This window comes from Chrysemys picta, chromosome 8, assembly GCF_011386835.1.
Source record: "Chrysemys picta bellii isolate R12L10 chromosome 8, ASM1138683v2, whole genome shotgun sequence".
Classification (NCBI taxonomy): Eukaryota; Metazoa; Chordata; order Testudines; family Emydidae; genus Chrysemys; species Chrysemys picta.
This window is the reverse complement of record NC_088798.1, coordinates 96,385,677-96,412,521: the sequence shown is the minus strand read 5'-3', so window position 1 is coordinate 96,412,521 and position 26,845 is coordinate 96,385,677. Positions and strand designations below refer to the sequence as shown.

Sequence of the window (26,845 nt, the reverse complement as noted above, 5' to 3'; positions counted from 1 at the left end):
ACTTAATCTCTGTGCCTCAGTTTGCCATCTGTGAAATAGAGATAATAGCACTTCCCTTCCTCACAGAGAGTTGGGAAGATACATACTGAAGATTGTGAGGCTCTCAGATAGTATGGCAATGGAGGCGGTCTAAGTACCTAAAATAGATAGAAGAGCCAGACAGATGTGGGCAAGAGAGTACTACATAACAAATCTATGGCCAATAAGGAACTTTACAACTGTCAGGAACTGTGCATCAACACCACTCATCAGGAATAGAACTCAGATTCTCCTGCTTCAAAAAGCACAGATGTCTAGAAGAGAATCTGTGTTAGCTCTTAGCAGTACAGGGCCTAAGTCACAGAGTTGAGTAGTTCCAATTGTATCCAGCAGAGGGCTACAGTGCATATACATCCCAACTAAGTAACAGCACATTCTTGGTTAAAGTAGTTTTCATAATAAAATCACATCATTTACACAACATATGATCTATTCATTTCTTCCACATTTATTTTAGAGCACAGATTTTTTCTGTAATGATATAAAATTAACTATGCTACAAAAGAGACTGCAGTTCTCTTGCTGTTAGTTAGGTCCCAATCTTGCACTCCCAGCGTACGCAATGTACAAAGGCAGAGGGCACTGCAAGATAGATTGTTTCTTGTTATATGGTATCCTAAGCATGGCTTTGGAGCTGTGCTCTGGCTCCGCTCCAGCTCCAAGCAAAAACCAGCAGCTCCACTGCTCTGGAGCTCCGTGCTCTGCTCCAAAGCCCTGATCCTAAGTCCCATTAATACCCCGGATCAGCGAGCAGCGATCCATCTATCGGGGATCGATTTATCGCATGTAGTGTAGACATGATAAATCGATCCCCGATAGCTCTCCCGTCGACTGCTGAACTCCACGGGGGAGCCGCGGACATCGATCCAGTGCCGCGAGGACACGAAGTAAGTAATTTTAATTTGATCTAAGATACGTCGACTTCAGCTACGCTATTCTCGTAGCTGAAGTTGCGTATCTTAGATCGATCCCTCCCCCTCCCCGCCCCCAAGTGTAGACCAGGCCTTACTTTACTCACCCAACTGCAGTAAGCCAGCACTGAACAGCAAGTAAAGGTTGAAGTTTGGGCTCTATTCTGTACTTACTCAACAGACTTGAAATTTACCTCAAAACCAAAGCCAAAATAAATGTTACTTCCAACGTGTATCTAAATTTAAACTATCATGGTGCACTCTAACCAGCCTGACAAACAAAGAACTAACTGTTTCAAAGGCATACATGGCTACAGACTGCCTGCTGGTATTTACTTCAGAGGCGTGGCCCAAATACAAAGCCATGAAGAGAGGTCAACACTTGTACAAATAGCAATTTAAGGTTGAACTGTTGTCTGAGCCAACTCTGCACACTTTCCCCACATGCCATTTCTGCATTCGATGCATCAGCATTCTCACTTACAGGAGCAGAAAGGGCAAACAGTGAAGTACTAAATTAGGGTTACCATCCATCCGTATTTCCCCGGACATGTCCGGCTTTTGAGTCTCTAAATAGCTGTCCGGGAGGAATTGGTAACAAGCTTAAAACGTCCGGGTTTTTTTTCTCCCTCGCCTCCCTCCCTCCCTTCCATGCAGAGTGCGGCTGCTGATTGGGCGGCTGGGCCGATTAAGCCACTCCCATTGGCCTCCAGCAGCCAGTGGCCTCCCCTGCTCCCCCCTCCCTCTGTCTGCAGCCCTGTGTAACACACAAACCGACCCACCGGGCAGCGTGTTTTGCCTACACGTGGAGCCAGAATGGTAAGGGGAGTCCGGGGGGGAGAGGGGCAGTCAGGGAGGGAGGGAGTGTTGGATGGGTCCCCGGCCTCCACCTGCCACCCCTCCTCCATGCGTTTCCCCCCCCCCCATGGACCTCCCCCCCTGCCTGCCTCTCCCTTGCCTGCTTATACTGCCAGAGCCAGCAGCAACTGCTGTCTGCTGCCCCCGGGTCCTAGCGTTCCCCATCCACTAATGGGAAGACAGGCTGCCCTTACCCTGCCCTTCCACCCTAGCCCTGAGCCTCTCCAACGCCCCAAACCCGTCAGCCCGAGCCCTCATCCCCCCACACCCTAATCCTCTGCTCCATCCCTGAGCCTCCTCCTGCATCATGAACCCCTCATCCCCAGCCCCAGCCAGAGCCCTCATCCCCCCACACCCTAATCCTCTGCTCCATCCCTGAGCCCCCTACTGCATCATGAACCCCTCATCCTCAGACCCACAGCCCTCACCCCTGCATCCCCTCCTATCCCCAAACTCCCTCCCAAACCCCCTCCCCCCTTCCCACACACCCCCTCCTGCCCTCAAACTCCCTCCCAAAGCCTGCACCCCCTCCCTTTGCACCGCCTCCCACCCCCAAACTCCATCCCAGAGCCTGCACCCCTCACCGCCTCCTGCACACCCACCCCCTGTCCCAGCCCGGAGCCTGCACCCAGCACCCAAACTCCATCCCAGAGCCTGCACCCCTCCTGCACCCTAATCCCCAGCCCAGACCCTGCACCCCAGACCTCCTCCCCCAACCCAACCCCCCTCTCAGAGCCTTAGGCAGGTGTGGGGGAGAGGGGGTTCTGGGCACCACCAAAATTTCTACAACCCTGCCACCCATGCGAGTGGATAAGGGTCGGGGCAGTCAGGGGACAAGAAGCGGGGGGGGGGGGGGGTTGGGATTCTGAAGGGGGCAGTCAGGGGGTGGGAAATGGGAGGGAGTGGATGGGGGTGGGGCAGGGGCGGGGCTAGGGCAGGGCTTCCTCTCCCCAGTGTCCTCTTTTTTGATTGTGGAAATATTGTAACCCTAACTAAACCCACCACGTAATTTCATTTTTCCTCCATCAACAGACAATAGACTTTCTCTGCTTCGAAAGCAGATGCCATCAAATGCCAACCTGCTGTCAATCTGGGTGGATTCGGCTACAAGACTAATGATTTTTAAACGGATAATACAGACAAAATATAAATGTCCCACACACAGCCAAATGCCAAGGGCTGTGCTGAATCGTAGTTAGGATTTTAGGATGTTGGGAGGTGAGTATACTATGCTTAGAAAGCTCAAAAAGCAAAGCCATCACAAAATACTCCACTTAGCAGGATTTTAATGAGGTCAGCTGAAAAGCATTTGCAAACTAGAGCAAATCATATTAAGCATCTTCTTTAAGTTACAACTTTGCTATCATATGCACTAATTGCCAATAGATTAGATAGCACTAAAGCCCTCATTATTATTATGATCTCTATCCAGGGGGTGGTCCCTAAGGCTATAAGGTGAGCCTAGGACAAATTCATTACTGCTGTAATTCAGATGTACTCAAGAGACCTACACTTGCCTGGGCCAACTGTAAATTTGCCCACAGCAATGGAAATGGAGTCTGGATTTATCACACCGCAGTGCAGAACTCTAACCACCAGACTGTATTTTAGAACCCTCTATTGAGGCAGTTTATAACATGAGATCATTCAGCTGCATGCAGGCAGCTCTCGTTAACAAAAATGGGGTCTTGTTGGCTCTTGATGTCATCTGCCTCTGCACTGATGATCCTTCCCCCACCCAACCCCTAGATAACCATTTTCTGGCTGACACGTCCTTTGCATCGAAGGCATCACACTCGTCTCCACATGCCTGCATCACCAGCTTCCTTGCCAAAGCCTCTAATGTGCATCTGCAAATAATTAAAAACTACATGCCCAACAACCAATAAAGTAACTTGCTTGCCTTTGTTTTTCAAAACAGACCGAAGAAAAATGCTGCTTGTTTGCATGCACTGATATTGACAGTGTCTTTATTCAAATTTGCATGGGCTTCCTTCAGTGTAAAACAGATCTTGTGATATCCCTAGTTATGTAACCTTAAGAAATAGCACCATCTGGATTAACTTCTGATCGCTCCTTTAAATCATAGGTGAAAAAATATTTAATTCTTGGCAGTAAAAAAAAAAGAGAGAGAGAGAGAGAGAGAAGTCACACCAATCTTAGGAGCAGGAGTCCTGCCCATCATTTCCCCTTTGATAACAGCAAGCTCATCTCATATTCAACACAATCATCTGTAGAGTGTTAAATGCCCCCAAACAAGCTGTACCATAAGTGGAGAGGTTGTTGACCAAACTACATGTTGTTAACCCCTGTTGCAGCTTGCCAAGTCTTTTCAATCCTGAAGTGTAACTGAGTTCCTGCACATAGCCCATAATTTTAATGGATCAAAATCTCTCAGATAAAGTTACAAATTCTCTGGGAACGTTCAAAATAAAAGCTCATTTGAAACTGCATTAAGTGTTCAGTAAAGGTTAATTTAAAACATATCAGGAAGCATTTATTTTTCTTTCTACGTTATCAGGAGGACAAAGCAAAATAAAGAAACAGACACCTTTAGGACAGCACAGAGTCTGAGTCTATTCCGGCATGGCAGCATCCTACTTCCCCACAAATATACAATCCTATACACAGAAGCAGTCACAGAAAATAAAACCTATCTACATGTTTATATTTTACTCCTTAGAAATCTGCCATCACGAACAGTGTGGCAAATATAAATGTACCAGTTGTCTTATGTAAACAAGTCTAGAAATGGAAAATTCTTTGGACTAATAGCCCATATGTTATCCTTGACTATTAACTCCTTTAATATTTGTGGGAAATAAAGGCCCAAATTTTCAATGATGCATGAATTTGAGTCAGGGCTGCAGCAAAATAAAGTTAAAGAAGTTAAGGAGTAAGCAAAAGGCCAGACCTTCATCCATTAAACTTCAGTGCTATGCTGATTTACAGCAATCCAGGACCTCTGCTTGTCAAGTACTAGCTATGGCCAGCAGTCACTGTGTACACAAGAGGGATTGTTTCCTGGGTTGCACAATGTCACACAGCTGCAGGAATTAGTGCCTGTGGGGTCCTTTTCAGCTTACTTCTATCCTCCCAGTGCATCTATAAAGTGAAGCTATCAGGAGTTTTATTATGGGAAACACTTTGCGTCAAAGTCTATTTGGAGTACTGAACCTTCAGGTCTGATAATGTGGGGGATTAACTGACAACGATATGAAACCCAAGTAAAAGGTGTCCTGAACTGACGGACTCGCCACTGCATACAGAAATCCAAATATTCAGGCTATCTGATTTGCCTCTTACTGATACCATTGCTCACAGCAGCAGCTGGGGGAGCACATCATTGTTTCTAGGCCTGGACGGCAGACAGCTTTTCATCTTCCACTGCTCAAACATTTTCTACACACTATTCCAAACAGAAGATAGCCTACTACTGCAACCAGAGTTAGCAGAGTTACTCCTTTAACTCACGTTGCAGAGATCTTTGCCGTGGTTCAGTGTTCAGAATGGGTGTGATACTCCTCTCTGCCCTCCCCCTTTGGAATGTGGGGGTATTTGGGTGGACAGTTCCCCCTATGGCCAGATGCTGAGCTGGCAACTAACTTCCATTTGAAGGGTGACACCTTCCATTTGGAGGGTGCACTCTAAACCATCTCAGCACCCGCAGTTATACAATTTAGGTGTAGACCCTCCTAGCACATTTCAATAATACAGGACTACAAGTAAACTATTCCAGGGGCTCCCTCCACCCAATTACTAACATATATAATAAACATTTTTCAGCTGCTGGATTATCTTTATCGACTCCTACCAGAGTGCTCTCAAACGCTCTTAGGCCTGGGAAACGAATGGGCCTCACAGCCCCGGAGGTTGATAAAGGAGGACCATTTCAGAGCAGGTTCCAAAACTGAGGGGCCCTCACAGAGAAGGCTCTGCCAACTGCCCCTGCTTTCTTACACAAGTGGAGTTCCAGCTCAGGAACTTCCATTCATCTCTCACTCTGGCAGCACAGCATGGGGAGCACGGAGGCTTACAGACAAGAGAGTGAGCTGGACCCTTGGGCTGGCTTCCAAACCAGGGAGAAAGAGAAGTGAAGAAGAAACTAATGGTAGATGTCACAAACAGGAGGGCTCAGAAGGGATAGAAAAGGAGAGTGAAAGAGAGAGAGAACAGAGCAGGGAGAGGTAAGGAGAAGAGAATAAAACCATTGAAGGCAAAAATAAATAGGGAGAGGACAAATCTGATGTCTTGTCTACACACACAATTTGAACCAGTTTAACTTAAACAGATTTAGTTAAAGCAAGTGCAAACCCCTGTATGGACACTTATTTTTGTTCAAGCCAGATTTATTTCTATTTAACTTATAACTAGGAACTGGTTTAGGCGAAACTAAAATAAGAGTGCCCACACAGGGGCTTGCACCAGTTTAACTAAGCTAGTGCACGCTTGTATGTGGACATCACCCAAGAAAGAAAGGACGTCTCGGATTGGCACTGCCTGCCACTTTGTGTCAATGATACTTGTGCAAAGTGCTACTCTTCTGATCTGGAAATGTCTCCCACTGTTTTTGCATAGGTGTAAGCGGTGACACAGAGTGTCAAGCATGGGAGAATCAGGCCCCGCACTTTATGGTGGTGGGGGTGTTTTATAGGACATTTGTTTTGAATGATATTTTGAATCTGTGATTTAATAGTAGTTTGTCTGTTTCTAGCTAACCTGAAAATCATCCTGGCTTAGGGCATACGGGGGTGACAGACTTTAAAGACCAGAAGGTACTATTATGACCATCCTATTTAACACTGCTCAGACATTAACCCACCAGTTCCTTAGTGAGACGAACAGCTGGTAGATGAACTAGAGTATACCTTTCAGAAAGACAGGCAGTCATGATTTAAAGACTCCAAGTGATGGAGAATTTACCACATCCTTTATGAAGCTGTTCCAATGATTAATAACTCACTGGAAAAATATGTAATTTTTTGAAAATTCCAGACATTGCTTCATGCTATCCCTTCATGTTATCACCTTCGCTAGACTGAATGTCAGACAACAGGACTCTTCAACACACTAAGGGATTTACAGGTCACCCTAATTTTTTTTTTTTACAGAAAGTTGGCAGCAATGCAGCTGGCTCCCCATCTTTTTTCTTTGGACACCTGTTTCTACCCCATCCATAAGAAATCCTTCAAGGAAGCAACTGCAGGCCACTGCCCCCTGGGCCCAGACATGAGACTGGCTCCAAACTGCCTGCTGTAGGACAGGCTCTGGAAAATTCCATCCATCAACCCCAGAGAAAACTCCTAAGGCATAAGGACGGGGATGGAGAATAATACACAAATGTGATCACAGAATCATAGAACTGGAAAGGACTTCAAGAGGTCATCTAGTCCAGTCCCCTGCACTTGTAGCAGTATTATCTTGACCATTCCTAAATCATGCCATTATGAAATGTATATATACAAAGTGCAACCTCATCTGGAATATGGCATGCAGTAGTGGGCACCCCATCTCAAAAAGGTATTACAGAGAGAAGGGATGCAAGTAAAAGCAATAATAACTCTTCTATGAAGAGAAATTGAAGAGATTTGGATGGTTACCTTTTAGAAAGACAATGGGACATGATCTAAGTATACAAAATAATGAATGGTCTAGAGAAGGAAGACTGGGACCTCTTGTTCATCTATCTGCTACCTCACAAGAGCCAGGGGACTGCCAATGAAATTAAAAGGTATCAATTTGGAATTTGCTAAGAGGAAATCCTTCTTCACTTAACCCATAATTAGACTGTGGAATTCACTGCCACAGGACGTCACCGAAGCCATGAACTTACTAACAATCAAAGAGGGCCTAGACAGTTACAAGGATAACAAGAATAGCCAGAGATAAACAAAATTTAGGAAGGAATACAAAACTGCAGGCTTCAAGGCTTAACCTCAATCTCTAATTATTAGGGGCTACTTCTTTTGAAGCATCGGGTTCTGGCCACTGTCAGAGACAGGATAATGGACTAGACGGACCCTGGTCTAAGCCGGTGTGATAATTCCTATGTCCCAACACGCCTCAAGCGCAGTGCAGACGTGCTGACTGCTCGCTGGTGTGTCAGTCCCATCCACAGGAGCTGGCACAAGTCTCCTTTCCTGAATTTTCCCTAGGAGGAGGAAAGGAACCAGGCCTAATGGGGGAAGGCGGGGGGGGGGGGGGGGGGTTCAGACTGGGGAGTACAAGGATACAAGGAGACACTTCTCGTCTACCCTCCTCACCCTGACACCTCCATGGGGCAGGTACCCTGAGAGGGGTCTCTAGTTTTCAACTCCCACCCCAGCCTGCCCCTGGGGGTCCTGCCCAGGGAGTTCCACTCTCCCCCCCACACACACACATCCCCCTTCCTAGGCAAGGGTCAACACCCAGCGAGCTGGGCGACAGGGCCAGGGGTCTCCACCCTTCAAGTCCTCCACCCCTCTTGGTCTCCCCACTCCCTCCCACGGTGCGAACGGATTTACCTGCTGGAGGCTGCTAGCGGGGGTGTCTCCTCTCGGGTCACTGCGCGGCCAATGCCCCTACAAACACAAAGCAGAGAGGACTTTGCACGGGGCAGCCCCGTCCCCGGGCGAGGCCGGATTCCCCCCGCGGCTCCCTGGGGGCTCCCCCCTTGCGCCGCTTTCCCACCGGATCTCGCCGGTGGCTCCACGTTCCTCCTGCTACGCCCGGAGGGCGGCCGGCCCCGCACCCCGAAAGTTAGCAACAGCCCCGGCCTCCCCTTCTGCCTGGAGCCCGGTGCCCAGCGCCCCCGGCTCACCAGCCACACGCCGCCCGCGCCCTGCCTTCCAGAACAGCCGCGGCACCTCCGGCGGCAGCCCCCGCTCCGCCTCCTGCCCAGGCACTGGCTGCTCCCCTCCTCTCCCTGCACAGCCTCCAGACGGGACCGTAATGCTTGGAATAGCTGCAGCCCCGCAACCGCGAGGAGACGCGAGCCGGCTGGTGGGGGCCGGCGGGGGAGGAGTTCTTGTCCTACCTTCAGGGGACATGGAGAACAATTGCTCACCATGGTCTTAGTAACACCCTTTAACATATTTGAAGGCTATTATCAGGTCCCCCTTCCCTTTTCTTTTCACAAAACTGGGTTTTCTCTTCCAAACTTCAAGTATCAGAGGGGTAGCCGTGTTAGTCTGAATCTGAAAAAAGCAACAGAGGGTCCTGTGGCACCTTAAAGACTAACAGAAGTATTGGGAGCATAAGCTTTCGTGGGTAAGAACCTCACTTCTTGCATCTGAAGTCTTGCATCTGAAGAAGTGAGGTTCTTACCCACGAAAGCTTATGCTCCCAATACTTCTGTTAGTCTTAAAGGTGCCACAGGACCCTCTGTTCCTCTTCCAAACTTGGTTTGTTTTTTTTAACCTTTCCTCATAGATCATATTTTCTGATCAGTTTATCTTTTTTGTTGCTCTGCTTTGGTCTTTCTCCAATTTGTCCACATCTGAGTTGTTATCTTGGCCTTATTGTGACAGACATTGCAACCCCATGCACTATCTTTGAGGACCATTATATTAAAATTTATGAATGATTTATCATAGACTTTAAGGTCAGAAGGGACCATTATGAGCATCTAGTCTGACCTCCTGCACAATGCAGGCCACAGAATCTCACCCACCCACTCCTGTAACAAACCTGTGTCTGAGCCATTGAAGTCCTCAAATCATGGTTTAAAGACTTCAAGATGCAGAGAATCTTCTAGCTAATGACCCATGCCCCCAGGGCCGGCTTTAGGCCGATTCCCCCGATTCCCTGGAATCAGGCCCCACGGGTAAGAGGGCCCCACGCCTTAGGCTCACCTGGTGGCGGTCTGCTCCGGTGGCATTTCGGCTGCGGGGGGGGGGGGGGGGCGCTCCAGGGTCTTCGGCAGCATTTTGGCGGGGGGGGGCGCACTGGGGTCTTCGGCGGCATTTCGGCGGCGGGGGGTCCTTCAGTGCCGCGGAAAATGCGGAGCGGACCCCCTGTCGCCAAAGTGCCACCGAATACCCGGACCGCAGAATCGGGCCCCGCAGGTCCTAAAGCCGGCCCTGCATGCCCCACGCTGCAGAGGAAGGCGAAAAACCCCCAGGGCCTCTGCCAATCTGCCGTGGAGGAAAATTCCTTCCCGACCCCAAATATGGCGATCAGCTAAACCCTGAGCATGTGGGCAAGACTCACCAGCCAGACACCCAGGAAAGAATTCTCTGTAGTAACTCAGATCCCACCCCATCTAACATCCCATCACAAGCCATTGGGCATATTTACCGCTAATAGTCAAAGATCAATTAATTGCCAAAATTAGGCTATCCCATTATACCATCCCCTCCATAAACTTATCAAGCTTAGTCTTGAAGCCAGATATGTCTTTTGCCCCCACTACTCCCCTTGGAAGGCTGTTCCAGAACTTCACTCCTCTGATGGTTAGAAACCTTCGTCTAATTTCAAGTCTAAACTTCTTGATGGACAGTTTATATCCATTTGTTCTTGTGTCCACATTGGTACTGAGCTTAAATAATTCCTCTCCCTCCCTGGTATTTATCCCTCTGATATATTTATAGAGGCAATTGTATCTCCCCTCAGCCTTCTTTTGGTTAGGCTAAACAAGCCAAGCTCTTTGAGTCTCCTTTCATAAGACAGGTTTTCCATTCCTCAGATCATCCTAGTAGCCCTTCTCTGAACGTATGTATGTATGATTGTGTTCTGCTTCTGGGGAAGAGTGACTACAGCTGTTCCAGGAATTAAAAACTGTGTGTATAGGGGATGATTAAGGCAAGTCAAAGAAACTGTAAACCACCCTGAAGAGGTACCACTACTTGGGGTGGTTCACATAGACTGGTTCAAACTAGGTGTTACAGAGACCAACAGACAAAAAAAGGGATTTTGGTATGAAATACTGAGTTTAAGCAGACTGATGGTGGTTTTCCTTTTGATTCAGCAAACTGGCAGAACTGCAGATCTGAGGAGGATCCCAACTCTTGCTGAAGAGCTGGAAAGCCCGACACCTACCAGAGCCCTATGTTGGTGTTAGAAGTGACCTCTGGTAAGCTTTTAGCAAGCATGAGGGAACTTTTTTTAAAAATGTTTTCTCTATAATGCTTTTGCCCTATGAATAAGTGTGCTTCGAAATAGCTGTGTGGTAATGTGTAACTGCTGATAATATACTGTTCATAGTCTTCAGAGAGAAAGCAATGCACAGGAGCTGACCTATAACTGGCTTGCAGGGGATATTCCATTGTAAGGCAGGGGGCTATGCAGCCTTAAAACACCCAATCAGAAAGAAGTGGGACAAGGGTCCCTACCCAGAGACAAGTCTCGCAAGACCTGACTGAGCACTCTGGGAGTAAACTTCAGAGGGGAAATACAAGTGCAGTTCCCCTGAAAGCGTGACAATGATATTTTATTTCATTTTTTCTAAAGGCCCTAATTCAGCAGAGTATTAAACATGTGCTTAACTCCAAGCACTTGAGCAGTTACATTGATTTCAATGGGACTACTCACATGCTTATAATTAAGCCTATGGTTAAGAGTTTGATGGATTGGGGCCTTAATGTCTGAATATATTATAATAATAATTAAGAATTGGAGAGTCACACTATTAAACTTTGTAATGTTAATAGAAAAAAAATGGGTCAGGTGTGAAGCTTTGATCCAAGTTCCTGAACTTCAGATCCAAACCCAAGCCCTCTTCACAAGAGTATTGGGATTTGGAGTTCCGAACTGGCCCATCATAAAAGTAAACCTGAGCAGTGAAGTTGAAATCTGGACCTAGATCTGATCTTCCTCATGTTTGTGAATGGTTTGGATTCTGTGTCCTAGTTTTGGATCCACCTCTAGTTAAAAGTGAACTGTAAAGAGAAAATGGAATTGTAGGCAAGCATGAGATTTCTGGTACTTGTGATGCCCAAGAGAGCCAATGTCTCCGTGTAAACCCAGAAGAGAGAGCAGATTCAAATGGAGAAGGGAAAATAATTTTATAAGGTAAATTAGATCTGATTCCTGACATAATTATTGGGTGCTGCTATTATCACAAAAGCTCTAAAAGATCATATCAAAGGATTTGGCTTGCAAATATCTCTGTTCTTCAAATTGATCTAATACACCAGTACAATCCAGAGCTTCCCTAGCAAGACTGCTGCCAGGGGTATAATTGCTGTGGTGGTTTTTGTTGTAGGAACAATGTCCAGTGGGAACTAGACTGAACTCATCAGTACATTTCAGAATGCTCACTACATAGCTGGGTAGGTGGTCTCCAGCCACCTACACCCCACTCAGCCTAGACCCAGCACGACCACAACCTTCAAATGTGTTTACCCAGAGCCAGTTTGGCCCTCTTTAGTTTGGGGTTTCCCCTCGCTCATGCCCCCTGCATCCTCACAGTCTATTCACTTTGGACGTAAAGCCATGGTTAGCCAGCATTTAAGCCATTACTTTCTCTAAGAGCTGAGCTGTCCATCAAAACACGTCACAGAGATAACTCTGTTGCTAACTCCACAGACAGAAGTATTTTTGGATCGCCTCTGTTAAGCTTTTGCCTGGAAGCTTAACAGAAGAAATATTAAAACCATCCAATAATACATAATATTATCCTAATATCATTATCATGGTATTTATCATAAAACAATACCATAGGTGACTGAAGGCTAAAGAGATGGGGGGGAATGCTGGTCCCATTCAAGTCAATAGCAAAACTCCTACTGATTTCAATGGAACCAGGATTACACCAGTTTATAATTTACATCCATAAAGTGTCTCCTGTGCAAAATGTATTTCTGTGTTTAACTGCATGTCTATGGCTCTTCTCTTGTTTCTTGTGAATGGAAGGGGAAAAAAAAATCACACACACACACACATCTGAGAAGATCATCAGAAACTGAAGCCAAAAAGAAAAGCATGCCCAACATAATCTTTGTGCAGTTCAGAGGCTCAGACAAAAACCTGGCCAGATTCTTTACAACAAATACTGTAGCTAAAAGATTGTACTGTACTGCACTGCATCTGGGAAGACGATGTCTGTTGAGGTGACAGCTAATTAATATTAATCCTTTAGGGTCTTGTAGGTGGATTTACAAGGGGGAGATTTGGCCATGCTACAGGGAATATGATTCATTTCTCGATGAATGGAATAACTGGGAAATTTCCAGAGGTGAGGGTGGGTGCTAATGGAGCATTAAAAATTAATCTCCTGCTCTAAGCACACAGCCAGCCTGGATGCTCTGGCTGTAGCTTTGTGCTCAGCCACTGGTGTTTTTCAGAAGCCCGACATCACTGGAGGCTATGGCACCCAGCGGCTATTGTAGCCCCTTCTTGCCAAATGCCAGCATCCCTCTGCTGCTCTGATCCTTGAGTGCTCCTCAGGAAGCCGTGCAGAGTCTATCTGATGACCACTGAGCAATAGGAAGAACTCACAGACACCCAGGAAACATAAGACATCAAATGAAAAGTGTTCTTGGCTGGGTAAGGCCAAACCTTCATTTCATCCTCATTCCAGCTGTGGTGAGGCACAAGAGGAAATGTTTTCACCCCTCAGCTCACAGAGAGCCGAGAAGCGATGCACCCTGGATAAGAACCTACTGCAGCATACACACACCCTTACATGAAATATTACCTATAAAACCAGAAGGGCCCATCAGGAAAGTTCATTTTCCTGGGCAGGCCTGAGGACTGAAAACCACTCTGGCCCAGGGAATACGGTAACCCCCAGTACAGGAGGTTCAGCTCTGTGATCTGTAAATGGGGGAACACAGGGGATGCTGCTGTCTGTGTCACAGGCAGCGGGTGAGAACACTCCGCTCTAGTTACAGAGGCACAGGAAAGCACCACAACGAGCAGGGAGGCCACTTGCAGGGAGCTCTGCTCAACACTCCCACTACAACTGCAAATACCATTGTAGGGTCAATGCACATCATGTCTATGCAGTCTGTGCTTCCTATTTCTGTCAGCTCCAGGAGCCCTCAGAGTCACATGTATCCCATTAGGTATTCCTGTCATGGAAGGGAAGTGGGCTCTTTCCTTGAGGTCCTACATTATTGTTAACAGCTTGTTTCAGTCCATGTCCAGAGAGATATATTGAGCCCTCTCTGCTGTGCTGAGGAAGCCCTCAAGGCAATAGGAGGCAGTAGATTGGCTTATTCAAATACCGTCCCCTTTGGTCCTCTGAAAGGACACAGCAGCTAATATAACCATGGCAGTAGGGACTTTGCCTGACACAATTCCTGTCAGACAGGTCCCTTTTCAGCTCCTCACAGAGATGAGTGATGGATTCCAGGCCAAGCCTCTGCCTTTGGATTTCCTGTACCCCTGTGAGATCAAGGAAGTTCCTGCTTGGTTCCTAGATCCTGTTTGGATGGTGTGTCTTCTCCATCTCTGAACAAGGGCCAGACTTTCTCTCCGGCTCCTCTGATGCCTCATTGTATACCACTCTACGGTCTGTCATTGTGCTGCAGCAAGTGGCTGCATAGCTCCTCTATGAATTGCCAAACCCAAGATGCATGCTACTCCCCACATCCCTCCCACCTACACTTACCCCAGGACCTTGTTTGGCTGTGCCCTGTCTCACAAGCCTCTTAACAACTACTTGGTCTTTACTACATCTCCTGGGTGTTTGCATTATTAGTAAATTAATCCAGAGTCATGTTCTCAGATGTGGTGTGCAGCACAACCATTGATTGGCTAATGCCTGAATGGCTTAATTTGTGCCTCCTTAATTGGTCATATATCTGCTATGACCACAATATGTTAAGCCAGGAGCAGCTGGCTGAGCAGGGGGTGGGGGTGAGGAATGAATCTCTGAGTGTTTTTAAAACAATGATTGATCATATATCCCACTAATCACATCAAGGCTCTGCCCTCTTGGAGCATCTGGGCTACTCTGAGAACTTGGCTGGAAGTAAACAGGTGCTCTGAAAATCACTCGGCCATGCACGGAGCCCATGTGGGAGCAGGCAAAAAGCCACTTGGGCCTACACAGGCTTTGGAAAATTTTGGCTTCAGGGCCCAATCCTGCAAGGTTCTGAGCCAATCGGTGTTGAAGGTGCTGAGTCCCTCACAGGAGGTGTTCAGCATCTCACAAGATTGGGCCCTCTGAAGACACTAAAAAAAGCCAAGTGCAATAAAGTAAAATGGAAGGAGGGATTGCATTAGTTAAATTCTGAAGCTGACTAGTGGAATAAGAAGGTAGCTGACAATGATCAGATGGGAAAGGTCTAGTAACTTCTGCTGCCTCTGGGACAGGTTTAAGAAACTAAATATGGGATTAATAGGAAAAACAGTAAAACAAGCCAAGAGAAAAATTTGGATGGCTCATATTCCTATTTACTGTAATTATGGTACAAGGAGGTTCCTGCAGCTCTCTGAACCGTGCCCAACTGCACGTTTACAAGGCCAGCTAAACTCCTGGAAATGTAGAAACCTCCAGAAATTGCCAGTGTAGTTTATTTAAAGTGTCTAAATGCACCCTTCCAGACACAGGGCTGTCTGCCTGCTCTATATGAGAGGAAAGAGCTATTCTTTCTCCATGCTTATAAGTTATTTAAAGGATTATTTCATGTATTTTAAATATGGTTTTGAAATCTGATAACTCCTACAGGCTGATCTTTTCTAAAGCAGAGCTTTACAGGATCCTTTTGTAAATGTTATGGCCTGTTGTGACCCAGTAAATAGGAAACAAAAATGACCCAGAGTTACACAGGCTGTGCGATAGCACCTCCCCGCCCAGGATCAGTGTATTTAGACCCACAATATCTCTGTAAGGTAGGAGAGTAGTGTAACCCCCATTTTATAGATGGGGAAACTGAGGCACAGAGCCGTGAAGTGATTTTTGACAGGCCACATGGGAAATCTGTGGCAGAGCCAAGAACAGAACACAGCGTTCTTAACTCCCATCACGTGTCACAGACCATCCTTCCTCCCTGTTTGAACCATATCTCAACACAGATCTCATGCATGACTGTGCAGTTAATATAAGACATGCCCTATGTGTCATTCGTCACAGACTCCAAAATAAATCAACTCCAGAAATAGGTAAGACCTGTGAGTCTGATTATTCCTTTTAGGTGCAGGGAATGATATAGTTAAGAGATGTGGCTAGATGGCATTACGAGAGCCTTTTAAAAAACTGTGTTTTATTTACATTGCCAACTGATGAAGGAAAAGAAACCCCAAGCCTTGGCAGATACATTTTGAACCAGACTTGTCTCAGGAGATAAATGGGGAACTCTTCTCTCCAACATGAAGGGAAATGTGCAATCATTGGTACTGTATATGGACAACATTCTTTAAGGCTGGAATCCAGAGGCACTTTTGTATTCAAGGGACTGTACTATCGGTTTTTTTCATACTAATGGGACTATCACAATTAAGCAACACTGCTGGGATCTGTTATGTTACCGCTGACTAGCCACAGCTCTGACTATTAAGTCTACATTCCTATTCATAACGCATCATCCTATGCTGCTCTGCCAAGTCCATTTTTTGTGTGTAAGATATTTCACAGCAGCCTCAAATGGAAAACCAGCCAAACAGAAATGTGCTCAGTTTAAAGGCTCCAATTCCTGATTCTGAGCCCTTTCTAAATCCAGCAGATTGTGGATAGCACATCTGTACTGACAGAGAAAGGTTCACACTATCACCTCTGGACCAGCCCTGGATGAATGAAGAAAGCTACAGTGACAGTTTGCTCATGCAAGTTTGCTTTCTCCAGCAGCACAGTATTTAACCCTTCAGCTTTTTCTTGAGCACACCTATGTCTTTTCATTTTTGCTTCAGCTCATTTACAATCCTTGAGCAGAATTCCAGCCAGCGATACCCTAGACTAACTTTCGCTTTTAATATTCCACCCCCCCCCCCCCAAATCAGTACCTGCCACTGGTAGATATCTTTTCAGCATCCCCATTTCAGTATTTTGGATACAAAACCAGGGATCATTCTTCGAAAGCAATCCAAGTTTTAAAGTGTGAACCTTGATCCATCACCTGACCAGTTCTACCGGCAGCACAGAAAAATGAGGAAGCAGATTCCTTTGGAGACTTATTAACTTTTAGAATTCCAAGAGCACTTTCTGGTTTGTCACTGGATTTAAAGAATATTTGTCTGAGTTAGACAGTAGTTTTTAATTCTTTACTGGGTAGTAGAAGACTGTGTGCACTGTATACTCAGCATAAATAAACAGTGAATGGCTGGGCGAATTTATACAGGGATCTATTAAGTAAGGTAGTGAATGCATTTCAGTTGAGCTGCTAGAAGGGGACTTATTTTATATGGCCATATCTGAATTTAATATCTAAATTTATACTTGCCTTTACACTATGTACTTGTTGGGATTATTTCCAGGGAAATATTTTTTCTTGGTCTGCCTGTCATGGGATATACGAGCCAAATTCATTCCTGGTGTAATAAAGTGGAAGTAACAGCTTCCAAGTCTAAGTCTGTCCCATCTTATAATAACTGGTTATGCAAGATGTGGTGAAAACAAATCAATCAACTTCTCCTTTTCAAAGCAAACTGAAAAAATTTAAAGCGGAGTGGAGGTGGATTCCATTCCTTAATTACGCAGCAGAACATCCTCAAGAAGAGAGAAAGAGACAGGCACACTTTTTAATCTGAAATGGCAAGAAGTTTTGTTCAATATTTTGAAAAGAGTAAAGAATTTATTAGTTTTATATGACACAGGAACAGAGGATTATTTATCAGTGCTATGGTTGTTTCCTAACATACATGCTGGGGATTATGATATGGGATATGCTATTTCATTTCTCAGGCTCTGGGCTTTGTTAAATGATGTTCTGAGTTTTATTTCAGCTCTTTTTGGAAGATATAGAGCTGATGCATTATGACAAAAGAAAAACTAAACATTCACAATTAATGCACTTAAGGAATATGTGTGTTAGTAGCGCTGCACAACATTTTTCTGATTTATGATAAAATTTCGGAGTAAAAACAAATTGAGAAAAACAGGGACAACATTTATGTAAAAATTGCCCCATTTTTGACCACCAAAAGAGCTGGTTGAAATAAATAAGGAAATAAATCACTTTTTAATACTTCACATTTTTAAAAACCTTCAAAAGTTGTGAAGATTTCCCCCTCCCCCCCCCCGCCCCCCCCCCCCCCCCCAATCAGTTCAGTCTGGTTTGTATTAGATGAATGGCTAGGACTTCAGTAAAACTACATTATGGAAAAGCTGGGGCAAACTGTCATAACCTTATTGACATCAATGAAGCTATACTGAATTACACTAGCAGAGGATCTTGATTATACATTTAGCTGTACAGTAAGTGTCCCCGTTGAGTTCAGTGTGCTTGGCTCAGACTCTAATACTTTGGTCTGGCATGTTAGCCTTATAAAAGTGTTGAGGATCCATAAATTCAATTAATTGTTCTGGACAAAGCCAATGTTCACTTTCAGCTTCTTTGTGAATGTAGCAAGTGGTGCAGTGTTAGTAACAGCGCTAGAGTTTTCCCCTTTATTGCTCAGGTTGCCAAAGAATGCCAAGATCCAAAGGTAGCCTGTGGAATACGGCCATGGCTGCTTAGTTCAAGACAGAAAACTTCATGTTGGGACCTGTAGCGTCTACAGCTGCACCTCCATGCTGCTGTTGAGGTGGTTGCAACAGCACTCTCCTCCATTTTAGGAAAATTAGATGCAGCCTGGCAAGTTCCCAAGGTGGCATTTGCCTGGGCAAAGTTTGGCTGCTCCTCTGTTATGACAATGCTGCCTGTTTATTATATAGTATCAAAAATTCCTTGGCATGGAGGCCCCTCAAGGTAGGCTTTGCCTGTCCTGTTCTGAATCAAGGTCAGCACAAATGGGACCCGATGCTGTGAGCTGGCTCTCCACATGACCACTGGGCACGCCAATGTCACCAGCCTCAGAAAGGCATCTAGCTGCATTTCCTTCCATGCGGCATACAAGCAGTACAAGCGACACAGCGTTGTGCCTATACTTTCCCCACACTCTCTGCCCTGGCTTCTGGTCAGCACAACCAACCAACCCACCCTTCCTCTGTCCTCATGAGAGTAGCCTCCCCCCTTTTTAAGGTGTAGAATTAAATAGGTTTCATAATTAGCTCCTCATTGGTATTGCCTCCCTGAACGGCCTCTGAACCCCAGCTGTGAATGAACCCCTAAGTCTCCAGGCTGCTGGCTGGCTCAGCAGTGCCTCCTTCTTGTGGAAGGGATTCAGGATGCTCCTCCAGTGGATATATATCAAATACCCCCATCCGCCCTGTCAGTGCACTTTGACTGGAAGAAAACTGCATATTAGTATTTTCCAGCCCCCATGAACCATTCCCCCCCACTCCTCTCACCAAACAATGGGGGCAAGCCCTGTAATTAATTTTTAAAACAGAGGTCATAATTAAAGTGCTCTTTCTTCTGATACCAATAATGGTCTTTGCGTAACATTAGTATAGCATTTTGTATCTCAAATTGCTGCTTCTCAACCTGAGCTGTAAAGTTTAGGTCCAGATCCAAAATATCCTAAAGTTCAAGGTGTGTTTGGCTCCAGGGTTTTGGCGTGGCCCTTTTTAGAAAGAGGGGTCAGGGTCAGGTTAGACATGTCACCTAGTCTGGTGTGATTGGAGAGAGGTTTAGAGTAAGGTCCATCACCGCTTTATTCCTCCCGCCATCTTCAGAGGTAATGAATGGTAGTTAGATATACAGTATAATGGGGATGGGGAAAGTAAATTCTGGCCAGAACAGTGTAAACTCCTACTTTTAATAGGAATGCTATGTAATGGTTACTGTCCATGCTGAGCAGACAGGTCTTTGCTTGTTAAGGTCCCATACAAAAGACACTCTTCTCCTCGCAATAAATTGCATTCATCTTAGTTTATCTGACACAGAAGATGTTAGATCTGAATATTCTAGTATTGCCAGCTGGGTGTTTAAACCCCTATGCCATCCTCTCCACTAGAGAGGCTTAAGCCAGCTCCCATAGAAATCCCATGGAAAATTGGGATGTAATAGTTTGCATCATAGCCACAAGAGGGTGTACTGAGATCATCTAATGTTTGGTGTGATGACAAGTTCATCCTTAATAGGCCATTTAAAGTACTCACTTCTGTTCATTGGAGAAGAGGAGCACAAGTAGGGTGACCAGATGTCCCAATTTTATAGGGACAGTCCCTATTTTTGGGGTCTTTTTCTTATATAGGCTCCTATTACCCCCTATCCCCTGTACCAATTTTTCACATTTGCTGTCTGGTCACCTTAAGCACAAGAGATGTTGTCTTATGATTACATAGCAATGAATGATGGTGCAGTACCCGCTGTTGAAAATGATCTCACAAATCAGCTGTAACAGGCATGTCACAAGCTCCACTGAAAGCCCGCATCTCTTTCAAAACATAGACACACTTTCAGCGAGGCCCTGTGCAAGTGAAAATGCTGTATGCTGCTAAATACACATTGGTAGCATGCTCTCTCTTTTTAAATGTTTATTAGAACTCTCTCTCTGTCAGACAGTGCTTGGAGTTGAGATTTCACAAAACTTCATGCAGGAAATCCCAACTTCAGTACTATAAAGGGGGATGGTTTTGGTTTACTGGCCCGCTGACTGCACATCGTATTTGTTCAGTTTACAGATAAAAAGATGGCTTTTCTAAATGTCAACAGTGCACACTCTGTCTAGGATCTGAAAATCAATTTGGATTTTTATTTTATTTTTTTGTCTCGGGCATTACTTCCAGTAAAAAAAAAAGACTAACTAGAACTTAGTTAACAGTTCTATTCAGAACACAGGAGCTGGAAATGAATCTATCTTCCTCTCCAATAGCTGTGTTGGCTCAGCACAACTAGTTGGGGTGAAATTATTATTGTCAGTATAGAGAAGAGACAGGGAGCAGAACTATTGAGTAAAAAGGTGCCATTATTAGGTTGCATTAAATCTAAAACATAATTCAGATTTATTTGTATTTTGCTCACGCTGTGTGTCACCATAGCTATGTAGTATATTTCACAGAGGATAATATTAACATGGTACCAGACTATTAATCAAAATTAGCATTTAAGAACTTTTTATTTAGCTACAGTATATTACCACTAATACTAGAATCAGAGTAATAATGGATTGCTGATAAGGCATCCAGGATGGAAAAAATGCATGACAGTTAAAAGGTAGACTTAATGGCTCCTATGGAGCCATTATGGCTAATCTCAAAAATAATGTTAATTCCTAAAATTAGTATGAATACTCAAATCCGTATTTATCCTGTGAATCATAAGAGTCATGAACATTTACAGTTTAAATTTAAGTCAATTTTTTAAAATATAAAATGTGCCAAAACACAGGTTGCTGACTGGCTCAGAATACAAAGTTAGTGGGACAAATTATGCTCTCGATTACTCCAGTGTAGGTAAATCCAGGGTAACTCTACTGAGCTCAGTGTAATTATCTTGGATTTACACCAGGTAACAAAGGGAAATCTGTCCCTTTTACTTCTAGATTGTCAGTTCAAACACAGCTCAGGTTGGCTGCAAATGAAAGTTAGAATCTGATGGCCTCTGAAATGTTGGTGATTAGAAGCGAAATGTCTCCATTACAAAAACCACCACCAAAGTTAGTGCTAAATGGAGCCTTTGTTACAATCCTAGCAGAAAGGCCACAAAATGAATGGGTAGGAAGAATGAGCTACCCCTTTGCACTTCGGCCCGGACCTCACGCAGAAATGGCACTGATTTAACTACATCAGTTTCTAAACTGATGTACTTAAATTGATACATCCACTGTATGTAGGCACTCGGAATCAGCAATTTAGTTTTAACACCGAATTAAACTAAATTGATATTATCCACTCGTAATCCAATATATATAACCCCCCCCCAATTTAACGACATTGATTTAAACACTGATTTAACTATATCAGTGCCATTTCTGGGCCCTAAAGGAGCTCCCTCAAGGGAAGTGTGGAGGTGCATTGACCATGAAGATTGGCTACTACAGCCTTTGCTGAACTGTGAGCACTTTGAACTGTGAAAGGATACATCTGCTCTATGGCCAGATCCTGGCCCCTGTTGTGTCTTTTGCTCAGCCTCAATAATACGAAGAAACTACATGGGCCCAGTTGGTTTTCACAAAAGCCTGTGTGCAGTTAGTAAACACAGTATCTCCATAACCAGCTCCCGCTGATTTCGAAACGCAGAACACACTAAGCACCACTAGAGGGCTCACAATCCCCATACAAAACTAATGTATGGGATTCTGAGGGGAGGTGAGAAAGAGATAAGCAAGGGCTGAGGTGATGGAATCATCTTCAAAAACCCAGGGTGGGGAGGAGTTAAGCACCTGTGCAGTCTAGGCACAGCCGCAATTCCACACATACACAGGGTGAATTCACATAGCTCACTGACCCACTGGTCAAGGCCCCACCAGCGGTCCCACAGAGAGAACCATCATCAGGTAAGTCCCCTATGTGGTCTCTTTGCACAATGGGAATGCAACACTTTTTCTTTCCACTGCATTTTGAGCTTTTCACAACTTGGCAGGAGGCCACAGGATCTGATCCTAAAGTCATTCCCCTTATTTAAAAAAATTAGCAGAGTCCAGACGACCTGAAAGATGCACAGTTTACAGAAACAATTAACATGTTTTTAAATGGCCCTACAGTGTATGGATTTTGCCAGTCCTCAATATGCATTCACACCAGCCAATCCGTTTTCTTCCCTAAACACAGTATGTTTGATAAACTCTCTCTCAAATAAATAAATAAATAAATAAAAAATAAATAGGGGGAGGGGGAAAGGGACATTTTTAAAGCTATTGTACAACTCAGCCCAAAGCTGTGACATGAACTAACAAAGCCAGGTCATTTAGAGGTGGATCTGATAGCCCACCTGCAACCCACGCCATTGTGCCTCTCCTTCCTTTTGTACAGCCCCCTCAGATATAGATTGAGTCACATTTTTGAATTCTTGCACAGGGCTGCAGTCAGGAAACTCTCTTTAAAGTCAGTGGGAGTCAGGGAGCTACAGCCCCACCCAAGGCTGTGAAAATTATTTCTCAACGTCAGCCTGAGCTTTTCATTCCTTCCCTGCCCTTGATAAGACGTTGGGCTGAGAGTTTCAAAGCTTCCTAAGGGATCTAGATATCCATTTCCCGTAGGAGTCCAAATCCCCTAGGCAGCTTTGAAAATCCTAAACTCTGAATATTCATCATGGGCCCAATCCTCAGGTCTCCCCGTGGCATCATTTACACCTGTGAAAAGAGCGTGAAAAAGCACTACCAAACAAGAATGGTGAGCTCCTAGACTCACCTTATCTTTTCTTTGCGTGGGTGGATATGACCCAACAGGCAAGTGATGGAGATTTAGCCCCTCCCTCTTTACTCAGTCCAAATCCCGTATAAGTCCCATTTAGCACATTGATTTTGATCACACTTAGTTCAGTTATACACCAGTGTAAATTAACACCTAATAGAAACTGGTGTGAGAGGAGGGGCAGGACTGTTGGAACTGAGCAAATTGGGAGTAAGGACTTCAGGGTGTGGCTCTATAGCCATAATTTAGATGGAGCAAGCCTAATTCTGACCTCACATCTACCAGTATAAATCACAAGTAACCCCTTTAAGTCAATGGATTGGGATGGCCCTGAACCTGCACTCCTTTCCCATGCGGGACTCCAAAGGAAGGCATTAGAACATAGGAACTGCCAGACTGGAGCAGACCCATGATCCTCAAGTCCACTATCCTGTCTCCCACAGTGGCCAGCACCAGATGCTTTGGAGGAAGGTATAAGAAATTCTAGCAGGCAGATGGGGGAAATCCAACTCTTATGAAAGCTTCACCCTAATCCCTAATAGTTAAGAGATTTGCCCAAGCCCAGAAACATGAGTTTTTAATCTCTCTTCCAATGCTTGGTTAGCATTAACTATAATAACTGGATATTCTGGTTGGCCATTTAAATGTTCAGCCCTTTTTGCTAAATTCTAGGTTTATTACAAAGTCTGAAAGGAGAAAACTGCTCTTCTGCCATTATATTAGCAATGGGAGTTATGTATGTAGACTGAAGGAGAATAGAATCCTTGTAGTTTTAAGACCAAAGGACTGTTAGCAATTTTTTTTTGGTGAAATGTTTTACATAGAACAACTAACTTGACAAATGGAGAAAAGGAGAGAAGATAACAGCGACACATCATCCAATTTATTAATGTATGAAGCTGCATACACAATACAAGGCCACATTACGCAATATGATCATGAGAAGGACAATTTATATTCAAAGGTCAGAAAGAACTATGAGACAAACCTCCAACTCAGCACAGCCATTTACCATTCAGATTTAATTCCTTACTTGTGCCATTGCTCAAGAACAAAACCCAGTATGTGTCCTCCATGAGATGCCAACCTTCCTCAATGTGGCTGAGTATTTTTGGTGTGAACTATAGTTCCTATGGAAACAAAACTTAGCAGCATTATTGGTATTTTCCATATGATCATGCAATCTCCACTCTGCTCAGGAATAGAAACCCATGTGATCTCTGAGCAAATCCAAGCATGCGGGCAGGGAAACATTTCCAGTTGTGCGATCCAAGGGTGGAGCAAATAGAGTAACAAATTAGAGGCTCAATTTTAGAAAATCCAGAATGATGATGATGATGAGCCAGATACTGAGTTGGTGTAAATTGGTAGAGCTCATAGAGTTCCATCAATTTACACCATTTGAAAATCTGGCCCGAAAACTCCAACGCTAAAATCCAACCTGGATTCCTTGGGCCTGATCCTATTCTTACTTACACCAGCATAAATTAATGGCAACAGCACTGAAGTCAATGGAGTTAATTCAGTGTTAAAGTGGTGTAAATGATCAGGGCCCTGCTTGAATTTTACAACTCTGTTCTACCCCAGGTCAGGAGCAGAATCAGAGATTCTCCAAATGCACAGGAACTCATTAGAATTAGCTCTCCAATCCAATTTCAACGGCTCGGAGTGCTAATTCTAATGAGTTCCTGTGCAATGAATGAAAACTCCCCTTGACAAACTTTGGGAATAGATTTTTATACAACACGCAACATGAATGCCCTAAAAGAGGCTCTAAAGATTCAATGTATTCACAGGGACAGTCTGATCAGGGGCCTGATCCAAAATCTTGGAGTGGAGTAAATTGGAGTCATTGTCTTTCTCCTGATTTCACTGGGCTTTGGCAGGAGGCAGAGTTCAATGTCATTGAAGGAACACACATTTGGGATGGTAAACACTAATTTTTGCTTATTAAAAAAAAGAAAGGAAGAAAAAAAACTATAAAAACATTAAATAAATCCCAGAAATAATAATTACCATCCACAAATAAGGGTGAGACAGCGAAAAGCGCCATAAATACTCAATTCTCAAAAGACTTGTCAGCAAATCTTAAACAGATTCCAAATATTGATAAATGCAGGAGAAGCTGCTATTCCAGTGTCAAAGGGGGGGAGGTTTGAGCTCAGTGGTTTGAGCATTGGCCTGCTAAACCCAGGGTTGTGAGTTCAATCCTTGAGGGGGCCACTTAGGGATCTGGGGCAAAATCAGTACTTAGTCCTGTAGTGAAGGCAGGGGACTGGACTCAATGACCTTTCAAGGTCCCTTCCAGTTCTAGGAGATAGGATATCTCCATAAAAAATAAAGCAAAAACAGAAGCACTGCTACCTAGGGCAGGGGCACTACAGGGTGCAGAGGGTCTGTTTCCCTCTCTTTCACAAGGGACAGTGCTAATGCTGTTCCCTGTGTGCCTGGAGTACAATGAAGGAGATGGATGAAGCTGCATGAGTTGAAGAGGTAGGCCTGTCCTGCCTTCACACAGCTGAGCCTCTAGTGCCTGGAGGCCAGTAGAGGGCATGTGACACTTCCCAAAGGTGTGACAAGCTGCTTTGGACATTTACTGCATTATACTGCCAGCCTCCATTGTCCTATATATCTCCTATCCCCCAAAACACCTATTTCTCTGTCCATACGTTTAGCTAAAGTCAGCCACTGTAGTGCAGTATTAAAGTACAAAGCAGTCAGATGAGAAGGGATTAGGTGACACAAATAAAGCTGGTGATCTAACACCTATTTTAATCAGAAAGGATGTATGTTGGGTTTTTTGTTATTTTTTGCCGGGGATTTCAGACTGAATGAGTCATTTTTCCTTTAAACCTCAGTACCGCTAATACATGTATCTATATATCTATCATTTTGGTTACAGCTGGGGGTAATTCAGAGGTCAACGGATAATGTAGTAGAGAGATTTTTATGGAAATCACTTCTGGAGCCAGGAAATGAAAAAAAAAAAAATCACAGAAAATATATCAAATTGCATGCTTGTCTAATTAGGACATTATTGTGAAAAAATGCCCGGCGTTGGTTTTTTTTTTCTTTTCTCCCCTTTCTAAATAACTGTGGAATAGAATTTGCAGGGTGAACATTTTTCCAAGCTGCCCTAACTATGTGCCAAATAGTTTAGAGCAGCTGAAGCCATATTTTGTCAACCTATTAAATAAACTAAAAGCCAAAATAGCTAGCGATAAACAAGCACAGGATTTTATGGTTGTTTTGACGTCATAATCAGATTTGATTCCATGCTGATATGTTTTCATTGGTTTGAAAGCATTTGTTGTGATGATCTGGCATGGTGAACGGTTTGGCTTATGCCCAAATCTGGCACTGGTAAGTGAATGAAAAACATGATAATGGTGTGATCGGAAGAGGTGACAGCCTCTGGCACATCTGGTACCCACCTTGGAGACCAGTGAAGTATCTGCACTGCTCCCAGTCTTCCATGGCATCTGCACGCAGGGTGAAGGCTTCTTCCTTTGCTAATAAAATCAGAATATTTACAAACAGCCCTTCTGAAAAGAAGCGCCTAACTGCTCCTTTGGGCATCAGCAGTGAAAACCAGCTCTCATGGAGCATCTAAGAACTCCCCTGTCACAGATTTATTGGGGGGATGTAGAGCTGGGACACTAACCTGCTTCACCCATCCACATAGGGGGTATGGAGGGGCATGTATGGGGCAGATGGAGGGTGCATTGTGCACAGTAATCTGCCTGATTCATAGCTAGCACAGTAGTCTCTGTGC

General features: G+C 44.6%; 1 protein-coding gene across 4 annotated transcripts in view; it reads right to left on the bottom strand.

Moving 5' to 3' along the window:
• P4HA2 (prolyl 4-hydroxylase subunit alpha 2) overlaps window positions 1-8,836 on the bottom strand; it is a 54,917-nt gene extending 46,081 nt beyond the window's left edge. For 2 of the 4 annotated variants that reach the window (XR_010589893.1, XM_005297897.4), the window contains exons 1-2: window positions 8,608-8,746; window positions 8,312-8,368 (exon numbers count right to left, since the gene is read on the bottom strand). The gene's annotated coding sequence lies outside the window, so the exon portion shown is untranslated. The other 2 variants (XM_005297896.4, XM_065554988.1) reach the window with 2 other exon arrangements.
• Window positions 8,837-26,845: the final 18,009 nt, after the last annotated feature.